This window comes from Phyllostomus discolor, chromosome 2 (assembly GCF_004126475.2).
Source record: "Phyllostomus discolor isolate MPI-MPIP mPhyDis1 chromosome 2, mPhyDis1.pri.v3, whole genome shotgun sequence".
NCBI classification, from domain to species: domain Eukaryota; kingdom Metazoa; phylum Chordata; class Mammalia; order Chiroptera; family Phyllostomidae; genus Phyllostomus; species Phyllostomus discolor.
Genome location: NC_040904.2, coordinates 32,388,490 through 32,407,020, shown reverse-complemented (window position 1 = coordinate 32,407,020; position 18,531 = coordinate 32,388,490). Strand labels below are relative to the sequence as shown.

General features: G+C 38.7%; 1 protein-coding gene and 1 long non-coding RNA gene across 8 annotated transcripts in view; one reads left to right on the top strand and one right to left on the bottom strand.

Annotated features, from left to right (window-relative positions):
• MECOM (MDS1 and EVI1 complex locus) overlaps window positions 1-18,531 on the top strand; it is a 551,819-nt gene that overhangs the window by 335,694 nt on the left and 197,594 nt on the right. The gene's annotated exons all lie outside the window — the stretch shown is intronic.
• On the bottom strand, window positions 10,666-17,329 carry LOC118498805. The gene is made up of 3 exons (XR_004901271.1): window positions 13,943-17,329; window positions 11,673-11,678; window positions 10,666-10,675 (listed from the first exon to the last, which is right to left on the bottom strand). It is a non-coding gene; the product is annotated as an uncharacterized LOC118498805 (long non-coding RNA).

Sequence of the window (18,531 nt, the reverse complement as noted above, 5' to 3'; positions counted from 1 at the left end):
AAAAGTCCAAAAAAAAAGTAAAATGTAAAAGAAACATTTTTTTCCTTTAAGGCTTTTGACTTGATCAAAAAGACCAGGAACCAGATGAAGCCGTTTCCTGTATTATGTAAACTGTGTCTCGAGAAGAAATATGTTTGCACTGCACAGGAAAGCGTGGCATTGTCTCCAGCTCCATTTGACATTTCTTGCACTATGAAGCAACTGATATGTGCGCTACATGCTAATCATTTGGGGAAGTGTTTCGATTTTGCTTAGATAGGTATAGTATTCAAATTTTAAGACAGCTATTCAAAACTAGGATATTTTCAGCTGTTTGTTTATTTTGAGAGAAAGCTCCATTTAAAGAAAGTCTAACTGTGATTGGATATTTTGAACTCTCCGTGGTCTTTGTATAAACTCACCAAGCTTTTCCCTTATTGTATCATAATACAAACCTTATTATTCATTTTCCTGAGAAATATTTTCCTTTCCTAGGCAAAGCTGGAAATTTACTTGTACTAACTGACATAACCAGATGTACTTACTATGCAATGCACATAGCTCTTGAAGGTGCTTGATATATCCAAGAACTTAAATATTGGGATACTGGGATCACTTTTTTAAGAGTCATGTGAAGTATAACTTTAGAATGTGCTATAACTACCATTGCTACAGTGTGTAGCAAATAGCAGCATGGTTGGCAAGAAATGTAATATCTGGTTTCCTAAGGTTTTCATTTTTGGGTATTACTCTATGTTGTACAACATCTACTGCATGCAGGACCCTGGGATAAATAAAGGCTGCGGGTCATATACGGAAGCATAGGCTACAATCCTACTCTCAAGTATCCACAATCCTGTCAGGGAAACAAGCTTTGAGAAAAAGAATAGAACTAAATAAAGAGCCCCTTAAGATTAGAAAAGGGAACAAGTTATCTTGTGTGCGTGCCTGCATGTGCATGCATAAATCGTAAGTAACTAATGCGGAGGAGATTGCAGATTAGTCGATTATTAACTGGTGGTGGAAAAGACAGTGAGACAACTGCACAAGAACTGAACAATTGGTAATGCACGTTTCCAAACACAAGGACAGCAGCAGACACACCCCCAAAACAAAGATCCCTGTTAAGAAATTCTTTAGACAATCACTAAGTGATCATAATGACTATCCAGAATTAATGGGACTTTCCAAAGTGCTGATGGTAATTTTAAGGATTAATCTCTTTGATGACACAATTTGCTTTAAAATGGTTAGACTGAGACCCATGAAATTGCTATTCTATGAGTCATAAAGGATTGAGTATCATCAGTTTTATATGATCAACATAATACAAGTTCTTGAGGGTAGGGATTGGGTATTTTTACTTCATATAGATAGTGCTTAGCACATAGTAGGTGCTTGGCTAATGTTTATGGAATGAATGTTGAATGTGTGTCAATATATGAAATACGAAAAACTATGAATATTTTTCTAATAGAAACAACATGTCTTTGATCTCATAAAAATATAATGTCATTGAGAAATTAATTGCAAAATTGCCCAAGTGAATCTTGTGTTTTGGTTATTTCTAGTAGCTACAGAAAGTCACAGAACCCCAGAGGTATTGTTAGTTTTTCAATGAATATAAAAAGCCCTCAGCTGTCCCTTGTTCAGAACGGCCTCTTCCCCTGGCCCTGATGTACAGTATTCTGGGATGTTAAGTTTTGCCTCATGGTGCTCGTAATGGCCGTTTCTATGGCTCTTCCTATAACCACATAATACAGCGGGGCTGCAGACATCACCAAGCTTGCACCCTCACTCTGCAGGCGAGGGACCTGAGGCTCCAGGTGACTAGCTGACATGGCTTCAGCGGAAATCATATGCCAGCGCAATGGGAGGCAAGACCTAAGTTCTGGACTCTGGGGTTGCTGCCTTGTCCTTTACGTCATGATGTTCTAACAAAAATTGATGATAGTTGTCCCAGTTCTGCTATCAGTGGCTGTATATGCCCAAGATAAGGTTGGAGGCAGATATGAAAACAAGACCAACTTTAGCATTTGTTATAAAAATCATAAGAATCCTAATGCTAAAGGAAGATATATTTCTTTTCCAGTTGATATCCGACACAGGGGTGTCCAACCTGTGGCCTGCAGGCTGCATGCAGCCCAGCATGGCTATGGATGCAGCCCAACACAAAATTGTAAATTTACTTAAAACGTTATGAGACTTTTTTGGGATTTCGTGTTGCAATGTATTTAATGTGTGCCCCAAAACAATGCTGCCTCTTCCAGTGTGGCTGGTAGAGAGACACCAAAAGATCGGACACCCCTGGCAGCTGTCTATTCATCAATATATAATAATCATTGATTTGCAGATGAAGTTAATTCTTCGAAGATGGGACTGGAAAAGAAACGAGAATCTTATGGCCTCAGTAGTTTGTGTTTCATTGTTAATATTATTTAGTATATTTTGAATGTTTTATCAAATTCTCTGATGTTTTTAAGTTATATATGTATACATATTTTATTTCAAGATTACTTTAACATTTCTTTGTGACTTAAACTTGCATATGCCATCCCAGCTCTTTAGTATTTAATCAAAACAATGCGTCATTGCCTTGTTTAAGATACTGTTAGGCAGAATTCCTTTCATACTATCGTTATTTTTTAGGTATGGCATGTTTGTAGAGTACAGTTTCAGGGGAATTCCTTTGGTAGTCTTTATTGAGCATCAGCAAAAAATATTATTCTTGGCTTCTGTCCTGATTAACCCAGACATTTTAATGTGTGTTATGATGGGCTGTTTGATGGATAGTCACCTGTACCCTGTGATCAACGGAGACTTGGCCTCTCGAGTTAAACCTCACTGGCTGAATGTCCTAATTTCCCATCTTCTGTTTGATTAATACTTCCTGTTGAGATCTGAAAGGGAAGTGTCTGGAGTGTCCTTCAGTGCACAGCTATGCTCAGGATGAGAAGGAAGACGTGTCTCTCGGGGGAGTGAATTCACAGAGTTGAGCATAACAAGCTCATTCAGAACAAAGCCATTAGACACCTCCCCTTTTTAAAAGGAAAGAAGAAATAAACACTTCATTCACACATAAAAGTGTTTTTTCCTACATTTTTATTGACTTAATATCTTTATTTAGATTAAAAATGTCATATCATGTGCAAGAGTAAAGTAGAAGAAAATTCTTAAGCAACAAATGACAGAAGACTTTAGTTACAATGCATGGAGTTTTATGTGCAGTGGCTTTAGATTAATAGATATATTGTTGAAAGCTGTCATGTGAAAATATGTAGTTCTTACCCTTTATTTTTGAAGAATAGATAGAATATTTGTTATGCCTAGAGTGGACTTAGGCATACTATGACATCCTTTTTTTTTCTTAAGATTTTATTTATTTTTTAGAGAAAGGGAGGGGGAAAAAGAGGGAGAGAAACATCTATTGGTTGCCTTTCTCACACCCCCAGCAGGGACCTGGCCCGTCATAACCCAGGTATGCGCCCTGACCCAAAATCAAACTGGAGACCTTCGGTTCCCAGGCCAGTGTTCAACCCTCTGAGCCATAGCAGCCAGGGCCCATGACATTCTTTAACACAGAATGTTCTTAAGAACCCATCTCACTTTTTTGGATGGGCGAAGGATTCCTTTTATAGATCAATTTATGTAATGTGTTTCATTGCACCTGTAAATATAAATGTTTAGGACATTTCTAATTATAGTCTCAATGTGTACCCAGGTAGAAACTATTAATTAATTCACTTTATTTAACATGCAGTAAGCCAGAAGATTGAGCCCCTCTCTAAGTGACTAGGTGTAGCAGTGGCAGAAGGATAAATAAAGAGACCCAGCGCATGTCCTCCTGGAGTTTATCATCTTATCTTCGAGTGAAATAGATAGTCAGGAAACGAATCCATAAATTGACACATAAGTACAACTTGTGATCAGCTTGCTAAATAAGCAACAGAGGAGACATGGCATTTGAATAGAAATGGGGAACATATGGACGAGAGGGGAGGCATGGTCTAACTAAGGTAAATGGTGTGAGTAAATACTTGACACAGAAAGGAATTTGGTTAATTCATGAAACTGAAGAAGGTCAGGGGAGTAGAGCACAGAGAGGGAGGCGGAGCATGCAACAAAGTAAGAGAGGAGGAAGAGCAAGGTCCGATTCAACTGGGCTCAGTGGTCAGGACAGGACACCGGCATCTTGTTAAAATTGTAACGGAGCATAAGAACAAGGGAGCCACGGTTGTCTGTGGTGGTGGGAAGAACTAGGTAGATAGGAACCAAGGACGACAGGGGGGCTTTACTCTTTCTTTTCACACTCTCTCTTTATTTAGAAATATTTGAATGTGTTACTGCTCAATAATTAAACATTTAAAACATTCTAATAGGAAGCCTTTTATAGTTTTAAGTCAGGATGTATCTTAACATGATTCTGCTTTTAAAAGGTTACTTTGGCTTCTGTGTGGAGAATAGATCTGGTGGGGCAATTTTAGGAGTGAACAATTGTAGCACAGTCTAGAGAAGTGATGATGTGGCTGGGACTAAAGTGACAGCAGTAGACTGGAGAGATGAAGAGGGATTTAAGATTTGTTTGTGTGGGAGAAAGGAGAACGAAGAGTCATGGGTAAGATGTCAAGGGTAAAGAAAGTGGAGGGAAGCTAAGGTATTGTTTGATCAATGGAGCTGTGTCCCATGATATAGAATATCAGAAGAGAAACTGGTTTGGGGGATGTCAGAAATTGTGCTTTATCCATATCATTTGGGGTATGGCTGTGAAATCCCACAGAGGGGCTGTCAAGCTGGCATGTGGGCGCATGAGCCTGCACCTAAGGAAGAGGTCTGGGGGCACGAGTTTGGGAGCTGTCCATTTACATGTGATATTTAAAGCTTCTGGGTATATGGGACCTGCCCGAGGGTGGGGGGGAGAAGAAGGTGCCGAAGGACTGAGCCCTAGGTCTTGCCCACATTTGAGGGCGAAATAGAAGAAGGAGTCCTTAAGGGAGACGGAGACAGAAAGCCGGAGTGGCCTGAGGAAGGCTGGCACAGCGAGGTGTCTCAGAATCTGAGGGCACTTCGAGAGCAAGAAACTGGAAACTCCAGTTCTAGTCGGATTTTGCCACTTTTTATTTCTAGTTTGGCTAAATCATCTAATTTCTTGGAATTTTTCATTTTCATCTGTGAAAATTTTCTTGTCTGTCTCACAGCTTCAGATGGTCAATGTTGAGAAGGTTGATCAAATTAATATGTTTTACATATTAGTATACACACATAGTACATATCAATCTATAAAAATCCATTGCACAATACATATTATATAATATTGTACTATAATTATATGAAGGCAGATGATAGCATGGATTTCTTTATTACTCTGATAGTGCTTCACTTCAAACACTTGTGCATTAGTAACATAAAAAAAACTAAATCAGAATTAGGTGACCAAGTAATACTGAATTAATCTATTTACTTGAGAGGAATGGAAGGGTAGCAATGTAACTAGATATATTTGTAAAGGAGACATCTTTAACCAAAGTGGAGTATATTGTTTGAAATCAACATACATTTTTTATAAGTTATCTGTGTTAACAACTAATATGTGTCTAGGTAGAGAGGCGTCCCGAACATCTGTGGTTGATATAGGGTTAAAATGCTGAGTTAAGTCACTGGGAAGGGGGAAAAAAAAACACAAAACCAACCTTTACACACTTTGTTAAAACAAGAACAAAGAGCTCATGGAAAGTACCAGGTGTGACATGGAAAAGATAAGGAACAAACTCTTCTGTGTACATATCACTCTAAGATTATTTAATGACTCGAAAGATGACCTCCACCGAAAGGTGTGGCATGAAAGTGAGCATGAAACAGAACACTAATCATATATTTCAGCAACTCTGATTTCCAGTGGGCCGGGCCTTGGCGCTGACAGTCAACGTGTCCATTGTGAGACAGGTTTATTTCTTGCATAAGTTTATTGTTTTCCTGGAAGCCCTGGTTACTGGCAATGCACTCCCTGCCTCCTGCCCTCCATGTTTTTTTCTTTCATGCTCCTCCCCGCCTCTGCTCCACTGTGGAGCTCAGACAGCTGGTCTCAGAATTCTGAAGTGCTTAGGGCTTTCTTGTATTGTGATTTTCTTTCCAGCCCCCACAATTAGGTAATCATTTATTAGTCCTAGCCTTGTAATTGAGATGCAAGTTATAATTCTGCTTGGCTCTTGAGATGACTTGTTGCACCTACATTTTCTACCTCCCTATATCATGAAATTAAAGCAGTAAGTGAGCTCAAGTAATGTAATAAAATCTGGAATTAATTAACCACACTGAAGATGATTATATTATGAATTAAGTTGCTCCTTCTTAGAACACATTGTAAATACCATAATAAATACATGTATAAGAATGCAGTTTTCAGAGGGTTTAATTTTCAAAAGAGCCTTCACTAATTCTATGAATATTTATTGAGTTCTATGGGTACCTATCGTATCTAGCCTCATCCCTTCTGATTAGAAGTAGGTTTCCTTTCATAGTAATGTAAATTTATTGGTAACAGAAGAGAGAAATCTTAAGGTCCCCTGCATAGGACCTCACTGTAATGTTTATTGAGCATCAACTGCGTACCAGGGACCCTTGCACAGTGTCTCACACATAAGAGGCTGGAAAGAAAGATAATTACTTACAAAACCTAATGCTAAGATAACATTTTAAGAGCCAAAATAGAGGAAAGTATAAAGAGAGACGGGAACAGAAAAGACCACAGTCTGTTTGTAATCAGCCGAATAACCAAGGACTCTGACTTCCCAGGGGACTGAGTAGGGAGGGGGCAGAGCAACGTTCTGCCCCATGTTGCTTCAGGTATCTTCTGCCTCCTTCTCTGCGCGGCCCAGTAATGCTGTGTTTAGAGTATAAGGAAAGTCCTTTGACTTCTGAGTAGCCCAGCAGCTTTCAGCACCATTTATTCACAGTAGATCATTTATATACAATTCGTATTTTTATAATTTTATTACTTGTCAATTAGTTCCATCCAGAAGAGTAAAGTTGGCAGAACAGGTGTTCAGGATACATAACAGTTTCTACATGTGTCTGTTTGGCTGCTTATACTTACAAGAACAAAAGACAAAGCAAGCCAACACTAAAATTCATTTTTATGTTAAAGCCCCAACTGAACAGATGAAGTAAAGAGATATGTGAAAATAACTTAATACAGAAAATTATCTTAAAACAATAAGGCTCTCAGCAAGTGAGCAACAGGCTTGATTTGACCATTGCAAATATTTACTGAGCCAAACATTGTACTGATTATTTGATTCGATTGATTCATTGCAGGTGGGACAACTGGAAAATTCCTCCAAAACTTATCTCTTATGCTTCCATTTAGTAAACATGAAAGTAACTTCATTGCTTTGTAGACACTTAACATTTATATTTTTTAAAAAGCAACTACAATTCTTGCAGCTGTTCACCGGGCTCCTGGTGACCTCCTCCAGGTAGCCAGTAGTGTCCGATCTCCCTCTTTAGAAGCTGACCCTTTTCTTCCTGAGAACAGATTTTGTATTTGCCATTTGGTAAATATACCAAGAGGAGAAAGAAGAAAATCCCCAAACCAAACTAAATCAATAAAATTATTTAGTGGGCTCTGACCGGTATAGCTCAGGGGGCTGGGTATTGTCCAGCAAACCAAAAGGTCACTGGTTCAATTCCTGGTCAGGACACATGCCTGGGTTGCTGGCCAGGTCCATGGTTCAGGGTATGAGAAAGGCAATTGGTCAATGTTTCTCTCCCTCTCTTTCTCTCTCCATTGCCCTCTCTCTAAACATAAATAAATAAAATCTTTTTAAAAATAAAATTATATAGTGGATTGGGGACATTGAAGTAAAATGGTGGAGAGAGAGGAGTATAAAACTTCCAATTCAGTGGATTTATGAGACTGGAAATAGGACCTGACTCTGATTATATGGGAAAAAAAAAGAAGAGGTTAGACAAAATCAGGATTGCTGACTTATAGCCTGTGGGCTGCTTCTGGCAGACATGATGTTAAGAAAAGAAAAAAAAAAGCAATTGCATTTGAACATCTTAAAAGGGCCAAATGTTTTTAGTTCCACACAGACCTTACCACTCCCTGTTATCTTACACTCGACTCTTCGCATTTTTATGCTACTCCCCTGCCACGAAGGTAGGTCCCAGAGATAGCAACATCTGATGTGAATGATCTCTAATGTATTTTTCACTTCTAGTGTTTTATGGTTCTATAGGCTAGCCACAGGATTAGCCTTTAGTAAACATAAACATATTTTGAAAAAATGAGTGACTATTGGTGGGAAAAATGTTCACACACATACAAGTATATCAGGAACAAGACAGGGATGCCCACTTTCACCATTCTTACTCAACATACTACTCGAAGCCCTAGCCACAGCAATCAGAAAATAAGAAGAAATAAAAGACATCCAAATTGGAAAGGAAGAAGTAAAACTGTCATTATTTGCAGGTGACATGATACTGTATGTAGAAAATCCTAAGACTCCGTCAAAAACCTAATAGAGCTAATAAATTAATTTAATAAAGTAGCAGGATACAAAATTAATATTCAGAAATTGGCTGCAGTTTTATAAATCAATAATGAGCTGTCTGAAAGAAAAGCTATGAAAATGATCTCATTTACAATTGCAAAAAAAAAAATAATAAGATACCTACGAATACATTTAACCAAGGAGGTAAAAGACTTGTATTCAGAAAATTATAAGATACTGAAGAAAGAAACTGAAGAAGATACAAATAAGTAGAAGCAGATGCCATGTTCGTAGATAGGAAGAATTTACATCATTAAAATGACCCAACTACCCAAAGCAATCTATAGATTCAATGCAATTTCTATCAAAATACCAATGGCGTATATCACAGAACTAGAGGATATATTCCAAAAATGTATACAGAATGATAAAAGCCTCTAAATAGCCTCAACAATATTGAAAAAAAAAGAACAAAGTTGGAGATATCATGCTAGCTGGACATCAAACAAGACCATACCAATCAAAATGGCATGGTGCTGGCATAAAAGCAGACATATGGATCCATGCAACAGAACAGGGAGTTCAAGAACAAACCCATGCCTTTATGGTCAGTTAATATGTGACAAAGGAGGCAAGGATATACAACGGGGTAAAGGTAGTCTCTTTAATAAATGGTGTTGGGAAAATTGGACAGGTTCTTACAAAAATATAAACTAGACCACCAACTTACACCATACACAAGAATAAACTCAAAATGGATTCAAGACCTCAATGTAAGACTCAAAACCATAAAAATTCTAGAAGAATACATAGGCAGTAAAATCTCAAACATTTCTCAAGCAATATTTTTTCTGATATATCTCCTTAGGCAAGGGAAACAAGAAAAAATAAATAAATGGGACTACACCGAACTAAAAAAAATTGTGCAGCAAAGGAAACTATCAAGAAAATGAAGACACAACTCACTGAATAGGCGAACATGTTTGCCGATGATACATCTGACAAGGGGTTACTATGAAAAATTTATAAAGAACTCAAATAGCTCAACACCAAAAAACCCAAATGATCCAATCAAAAATGGGCGAAGGACCTAAACAGACATTTCTCTAAAGAGGACATACAGATGGCCAATAGACATATGAAAAGATGCTTAAGATCACTAATCATTAAAAAATACAAATTAAAACCATAGTGAAATATCACTTCACACTTGTCAGAATGGCTATCATCAGTAAGTCACCCAGCAACAGGTGCTGGAGAGGATGTGGAGAAAGGGGAGCCCTCGGACACGGCTGGTGGGAGTGCAGACTGGTGCAGCCACTGTGGGAAGTAGTATGGAGTCACCTCAAAAAATTAAAAATGGATCTGTTATGACCCAGCAATTCCACTTCTGGTGTCCAAAAGAAACCAGAAACATTGATTTGAAAGAATATATGCACCCCTGTATTCACTGATTGCAGCATTATTAACAATAGCCAAATTCTGGAAAAAGCCCAAGTGCCCACCAGTAGATGAGTGGATAAAAAAGCTGTGGTACATTTACACAATGGAATACTACTCAGCTGTAAAAAACAAGGAAATCTTACCTTTTGCATCAGTATAGATGGACCTAGAGGTATTATGCTAAGTGAAATAAGGCAGTCAGAGAAAGACAAATACCCTATGATTTCACTTATATGTGGAATGTAATGAGCAAAACAAACAAACAAACAAACAAACAAAATAGAAGCAGATTCATAAATACAGAGAACAGAGTGACAGCAGCTGGGAAAGGAGGGTTGAGGGGTCGGGTACAAAAAGGGAAAGGATTAAGCAAAATAAAAAAGGAAAACCCACAGACATAGACAGCAGTGTGGGGGTTACCAGAGAGAGGGGCCATGGCAGGGCTGGAAGGAACAGGGGGTAAACGATGACACAAGGCGGCTGACCAGACGACTGTGCGCAGTGAACACGGCACAACACACAGACAAAATATCACAGCACTGTACGCTTGAAACCCATTTGATTAAATTCAATGACAAAATATGTATCCAGTTTAAATTAGTTTAGCCACGTATTCCATGAGCACAATGATCTAATAATGGTGTCAGTGCATGCCATCGTATGAAGAGAAAGGAATAACAAGCAATTTTCCTGTCACTGGGAAGGGGTGGAGTTAGACCTCTGATGACACTTCCAATTTTTGACTTGGAATTTGTTGACTAGAGGGAGATGGTTTCTTTTTTTCAGGGTTTTGACTGGATATCCAGAGAATTGTCTTACCCATGCTCATAAGTACCCTATCAGATCTGTGTTCAGTTTAGCTTTCTATTTAACAGCGCCCCCCCCATTCACTTCCTCATCCTCATCAGAGTACGTTGTTTATCCGTCTGACTGATGACATTAAGTAATCAAATTATGTTGTTTCTCTTGTGAACTTTTTAGGTGTTCATTGTTTACAAAGTAATAATATGTATAAGGGTACTTGAATATGTGTCATTTCTCTTCAAGTAAGAAGTATTAAAGATATAAAAATATGCTGAAAGAGACCCCTCATTATGTCTAGATTTTGCTCCTGTTTTAAAAAATAAAATAAAAAGGAGACATAAGGCCAGTTCAGTAGAATCTTGGTTGACTCTAAAATATTACATTTTAAAATTTTGTATTCTTTCACAGCTTTTCCATTTGCCCCCAAAATTTGTTTATTCATTTTTTTAATATTTAACAAATGCCCATAATGTGCTAATTATATGAATTCACCAGATTTCTTTTTTCTTCAGTTTAACAAAATGACAAAAGATGCTCAAGCGAATCAGAAAGGGCACGTGAAACAAACCGCAAGCCTCACCGCGGTGCCGCCAGGGTTTTCCTCAAGGCTGTGCTTTGCCTGATGCCTGCACTGGCATTGTGAGGGGCTCCGGCCCGGAGCATGGGTTGCCTTCTGTTACCCAACATTATGCTCCACTTCGCACAGGCCCTGGTGCCTGGATTTCTCTCTTCTTTCCCTCTTCCCTCTCTTGAAGTTACAGATTTAGATTCTACATGTTCAAGCTCATCGGTTATTGTCGGAGTGCCTAGATCATGTCTAAAAAAGCAAAGTAGTCTCACTCCCCCCGTATTCCACATGCTCGAGAGAACGTTTTACAGCCTTCCCTGACATGTAGGCAGGCATGTAGTCACTAAAAACCACCCCCGTCTACCATCTTCTAAAATAATCACATTCTTCTAAACATCATCTGGGTGTTTAAACAAGCTGCACCGATGTCAGTGCTAAGCCCCCTCTCCTTTGTGCTGCGCCCGTCACATTGATTTATACCTAAAGGAAACTGACATAAAAGGATCCTGTGTTTGGGGTTTATAAATTTCACAGAGTGGGTAGGCTATAAATGAAGGATTAGTTTATAAGTTTCACCTGGGTATTATTCTTAATAATATAAATCCTGTGCACATACTCTATATGATTAACATGGGCTAACAACTGTCATCAGAATGAGCATATCTTTTAAATATCAGAAGCATTTTACCTCGTGGTAATTGTTATATTGATTTTCCTAGAGCAATGGGGAAGAATTTAATTTTGTTTAAAATATGAATAATGTTCACACCTGCAAGCCATTATTCTGCCTCCTTAAATTTCAGGGTCTCATTCACATCATCTTACATTTCATTGCTTTGTTTGGGGATGGTGCTGAAAAAGTAAAATCATAGAACGTGCCACTATTGTTGATTCTAAATGAAAAGCCATAGGCTATCAACACTGGTGGTGCTTATTTTCTGCATTATGATAGAAAAAATAAAAGACATGTTTTCTCCCAACTTTCCCCAGGGTGGATTGGGTGGCATCTTGCATCACGTGATATAAATCATACATTTTTCTTCTCTTCAGAACTCCGTATTCCTGTAATCACTTTGTCAACTTTAAGAGGGAGAAGAAAATGTTTTGATTGGGGAGAAAATATTCCGTTCAGGTTGGACATAATCTAATCAGACACTCACCTTGGGCAGCTCTTTCAGTTTCAAGGAATAGCCACAGCTCTGTGCAGAATATGAGATGTGTTATTATTTAACAAAATCCCACTGATGTTCCATTAATTCCACAGTAACCAACATGACAGCATATTAAACAACAAGAGCTATAGTCAGCGCTTGAATATTGACCTCACGGAACAGTTCAAGAAATGGAGTTAAGAAAGATTGCTTTAGGTTAATTCATTAACTAGTGACCGCACAAGAAACAGAAGTAAAACTTCATGTCTTAGTCTGGACTACTTATTGGGCAAGGCCTTGTCAAATCATAATACAACCCAACAAGGTGTTGGAGTGGCTATAAAAGCTAATAGAACCCCAGGCTCCAGTATAGAAGTACAGTGACCTGATTTAATGGGGTAATGGTTAGCTCTGTTGTGCTTAGAGACTATTTGGGTTATTGTCTTCATTTGGAGTACTATGTTTTAAGAGAGATATTTATGGATTGGACAGTTTCCAAAGAAAGGGCACAAAGATTGCAAGAGGTGAAGAGATCATGTCAATGAGTCCAAGGACCTAGGGATACTTTGATAAGAGAAGGCTTAGAAGGAACGTGAGCAATAGCTTCAAATATTTAATGAGCTGTCACGCAGTAGCAGCATGATTAGCTGTATTCATTGTTGCATGAACTGATATAGAATTGATTAAAATTATGAACCTACCATTTCAAGGGGGCCATGGACATTTTAACAGTTAGAGCTATTTTGACTGCACTCGGCTAACACAAAAAGCTGTGCGAAAATGTAAGCATAGGTATTTAGACAATATCTGCAAGGCCATTTGTTATACAAATAAGTTTTCTCTTTGAATGATTTATAAGCAAAGATATCTAAGAGCTCCTGGTTGTAAAATGCTAAGGCTTCTTCTAACTTAGCATGTGAATTTCCATTAATATAAGTTATAGTCCATTTTCTTATTATGAAAGCAGAAACTCAATATTCAGTGGTTTGCATTTTCTTTATCAACAGAGTCAAATCTGTAGTTACGGCAGTGGACTGGACTTCATTTGAACAAAGGTTATGATGTGGCAAAAGGCTGAGGGCCGAGAGATAATGAACTTACAGAGACATGAATCTGAAACACTCCGTGAAAATGTTGGAAACTTACTGTCAAAGTGCATTCACTTAGCGCTACCATCTTAAGCGGAGCACAAACAATGGGTCCCTTCATTTCTGCAGGGTTTCTATCAGGGACTCACAGCTTTGTTGGAAGTGTGGGGGAGTGGAGGGGAAAGCGAGGTGAATTGATGTGGGAAATGAGAATCGGCAGGTTTGTGACATCGGAAATACACATCTATACTCACATGGAAAGTCTCCTCTCACCATATTTTAAGCAAAAACATGTAGTTTAATTTATTTTTGCATGTAATATTTGGGGGGGGGGGTGGAGAGTGGCAGACCAAATTGTTAGCATCAAGACTCAAGGTACATTTCCCCCCACAGCCCCCAAATGTGTAGCCACACTAATGAATACTCAATCGGAATGAAAATATGGGAGTCAACGTTCCTGTAGCAGTATACGGGCATATTTGGAATGTGGTGATGGTACAGGAAGTTCTGCAGAGAAAAGTTTATGTGGATCAGATTCCTGGTTTAGGAGGGCTTTGAGATGGGCTCTGGCCTGCTTGGGGTGAATTTTACTTTAAAAGATATTAAATGTTCTGTCCACTGCATGCTACTAATAAACAACACAGGGGTCACTCAACCCCAAATCTAGTGACATAATCTTATACACCATGCTTATATCTTCACCTAATTTTATCTCAAGATGAGGAGGGGAAAGCAACCAAGGCCTGGATGGGGGAGGGAAGTCCTGAGAAACTTGAGTGTGGGTGTGTGTTGGGTGGGGAGCTGAGACCCCCCCCCCCTTTGCCTCAGGTTGGGTGCAGGTTTATAGTCTGTCTTCACACTGGGAGAGCTGCTTTTTGAACCACTACCCATCTGTCTGCAATAAATAGGCCTCCCGAGTGTGGTGTCTTGAGTCCTAATCCTTGAGTAATGATTATAGGTGGAAAGTGTCTTTGAGGCAATTCCTACTGAGAACTGGGAGTCCTAGAAAGAATCTATTTATTAAAAATCGGCCAACAGCAATTTTCCCTTCAACTGTCTTCTTTGAGTCTTTGCTTCTTAAATATTCATGAAACCTGCCGTGGTTTCAGATTAAAGATCTCCACAAGATGAGTAGTTCCTGGAATCTTACATCTAAGGTGGTATTGGATTTGTTTCTAAGTTTCCCCTGTAATAGTTTAAAATCCCTTTGCAAAGCCCGTATTGCTTTCATTTACTGAAAATGAACAATGCCGAGGCAGGGCCCAAAGGACATTAAAACTCTATTACAGTTCACTTCCTGAAACCCTGAACTTGGTTATCCTACAGGTAAAATCACTTCCCTGTGTGTAGAGGGAAGTGTAGTGTTTCCTTCTGAGCACAGCTGTGATGTCTCTCATGCAGTGTCTTTCCCAAGTGTTTGTTGAGTGAACAAATACATTCCGATAATTCCATGCCCCGTGTCTTCTTGTTTTGATTGAATTTGACTCTTAAGAGAGAGAGAGAATCTATGCAAAATATTCTGTACTAAGTATTTGTAAATCATTGCAGTACCCTGAGGCCAAATTCAGTCTTTGATTTTAATGAACTACTACATAGTTTAATTAAATTATAAATAACAAGATAATAGTTAAACATATAAAGAAACACTTATTGGTTTTCATATTGATAACACCATGATATATATTAGAGAAGTATTTGGATGTCTACTGCCATCCTATTGTACTCCCTGTAAAGTAGGTAGAATATAAACACAGATAAAATGAGGTTAATCCACTCCTTAAATAAAAGACGTTTTTATAACACATGAATTTTTCCAAGAAGGAAATTCGCTCCTCTCCCACCCTCTAAATTACTCTTTATTAAAAGGAAAAGTGTTTGTTCAGTTTGATTTCTCTCAATGCCGGATGATAATGTGGCTGTGGATGATGTATAATCAGTTTTATGGGTGATGTTCTCACAACAGGCGTGGTTTAGTGGTGAACAAGCTACCCTATGATATTCCAAGTTCTCACTTTGTCATATTGAACACTCATCTTACTCTGTTTCTGTTTGTGGTTTCAAATCATAAGAAACTTATGTAAAATATGTTTCAGGCATTAGAGATGATAATGAGCCTTTTGAATTTTTAGTGGAAACTCTCCTGAGGGTTTGTGTATTTGCCAAGAGGAAGAATACCTATGACAACACAGCAGCCTTGTAGTGTTTTTCTGAAGTATTCCTTCCTCTTAAGATAGTCAGTCAAGCTTGCCATGAAAGTTAACACCGAGATGTCGAAAGCTGATTTTTTACAGACAAGTATGTGTATCCACTGCATTTGAGTCATAAAAGAGACACCTCGAGTTGAGAGTTGAACCACCGGGTAATTCCCAACCCATCTTAGTGCTATTGGGTCAGTTAAAAAAACTGTAGCAAATCAAGGCAAAACAACTTTAGGTGGTCAAAAGGATTTGTAATTGCAAAGATTTCCTCTTACGTGAGTGTTAATGAATGTCAAAGCAATAACCTAAAAGACATTACCAGTTTAATGATTGATAGAATAAGAAAAACACAAGGTCCTTTGTCAGATAAATGACTTCTGTTTGGTGTTCCTTTACCTTAGGAGTATCGAAAGTGATCTCAAGATAGGCAATACTGGCCCAAGAGCAAGGCAGCAGTCATAAGGCAGCCTGTTATATAATAACCAAAGCAGGAAGGCGAGTTAGTGTGTGTTAGTGTGCTTGCTTTTTCACCTGGCAAGTTTGACATTGAGCATTTTTGATCTGTTTGGATTCTTTGTGGAAACTTGCTATTACTGAAGAGTTTAAATAAACATATAAACTTTTATGCAACGGGCTTTGTACCTCTACAGTGTAAAGATTTAAATATTGCTCCAAACTGTTGGAAGAGTACAGCTGGTAGTGTTTGGTTTTATACCGCTGACACTGTGGCCCATAAGAATAGTAGCCGCATCCAACACTTGCAAAGTCATGGTCATCAGTGAGTTTCATTTTAAGCAACAGTTTAGACCCCCGGGGTGTCCAATATTTGCTGAGACATTCTCTTAGCACTCTGAGAGAATGAATGGTGATGCATACTCTAAATGATGGAAATCAACTTTGCTCCATCTGTTATAAGCATGAGAAGCACTGTAGGTCATTCTCACATCCATGTCAGGAAAAATATCCTTATGTTTCAAAAGTGCTAAATCGATTCTTGTTATTTCCTTTTCCTCACTTTTTAGTACTCTCACTTCATTACTTGTTGTGAATCTAGTCATATTTTGCTCCTTGTTTGTAATTGACTCTAGGAAAAGCTGGTAAACTATGCTGGGTGAGTTTTAGGGAAACTAGGCAGGAGGATTTCAATTGCAAACTCAGCCAATTTGGCTAATTGCTATTTGCTCAGAATGTCATGTGACCACTGATGGTTTGCAAAGACCTCAGCAGGGATGTAATCTTGCTGGCAAATACACATCTGATACAAAGTAATCATGGCCTCTTAGGGAGCAAGTTTACTGTTGCTGTTGAGAGACAGTGAGAAGTAAAGCTTCCTGCTGTATCCTCCAGTCTACAGCCAAAAATATTTCTTTGGTGTTCTCACTGTTACCCTGTTCTGCACAGATCTGGAAGTGTTGCAGGATGCCCCTGGTCTGTCTTGTTGATTCTCTCATGTCCTGCCTGCCAGTGTAACCTAAGACAATCACTGTGAACAAGGAGACAATGCCTTCCGGATCACGTGCCCGCAGAGAGGGGCCAGGGGTCCCACACACTGTGGGGAGGAGTCTCTGTGGGTGTGGGCCGAGGAGCAGTAGAGATTGTCAGGGCTCAGGGCTTTACTAACTAGAACCTGTTCTGGAGCACTAAAAGCATTTTATCTGACCAGGGTATTGTCCATCCAGGCCGGAGCAAGGTTCACGTGGTTAGCGTGAACAAAACCAATATAATGTAGTATTATATTGTCCTATTATGTGAGAGCTGAAAGGCCTGAAAAGGGAAAAAAAATCTCACTTTCTTCCTCCACTCCTCCATGGACGTGCTTGTGGTTGAAGAAGTGAGTGCTTTGTGCTCTCCTCATGCAGTCATTTACAGAGTCTGCGGGAAGGTGTCTGTGCCCCTTCGCTCTCTTTTATTTTGAGGGAGGTGGAGAGAAGCACAGGAAATGTCTCAGGTAGAATTTATCCAGGAGCTGAATAGGCATTCAGTCATTAAAACAGAGAGAATTCTGCTAGTGTATTTTACCTTACTGAAATGTTTTTAAGACATAATGAAAATATTTTCTATAAATAGTATGTCACTTATACAACAAAGTAATTCTTTTATGGAATCCTAACTTTAAATTGCTATCACATTGCATTTTGAAAGTGACACTATACTTTTTAATGTGTTTTTTTTCATAATTACACTTAATATTCTGAGTCATTTCTGATACTTCTTTATGATTCAACTCAGTGTCCTTGCTAAAAATTTAGGCATGTTGAAATTTGGGTATGCTGCCACCAGGTGGTGGCAAATTCTTTGAGTCATGTGTTGTTATAATTTAAAAGTTATTCTTTAACCCTTTTAAATCAAAGCAGGCAAAATTGTTCTTTAAATAGTATCTTACTCAGAAGCCCAGTATGTAGTAGGTAAAAGTCAGCTAAATTTTCATGGTGAAAATGGGGTAGGAGGTTCAGAACCCATCGTCTGTTCCCACTTCTTTTCCCTGATGGTATCTGAGGATCCACAGGAACACAGTTTGATTATGAATCTCAATATTAATGTGAACATATCTGGCATTAAAATAGGATGCAATTTGAAAGTAAAAAAAAATTATTTGAGCTCTTTCAACAATAACCTTCTAGGCTAGGAAGAAGAGACTGGAAAGCACCTTTCGGAGCCAGGTGGAGAGGAAAGAGAATGTTTGTGGGTCGGGCTCCAATACGGTGTGGTGAGAGAAACAGACGTGGGCATAAACCTGGACCGCAGAGAGCCCTGTCCAAACAGATCAAGTTCTCTCTGGGCAGAGTTTGGGCACACAGGAGACTC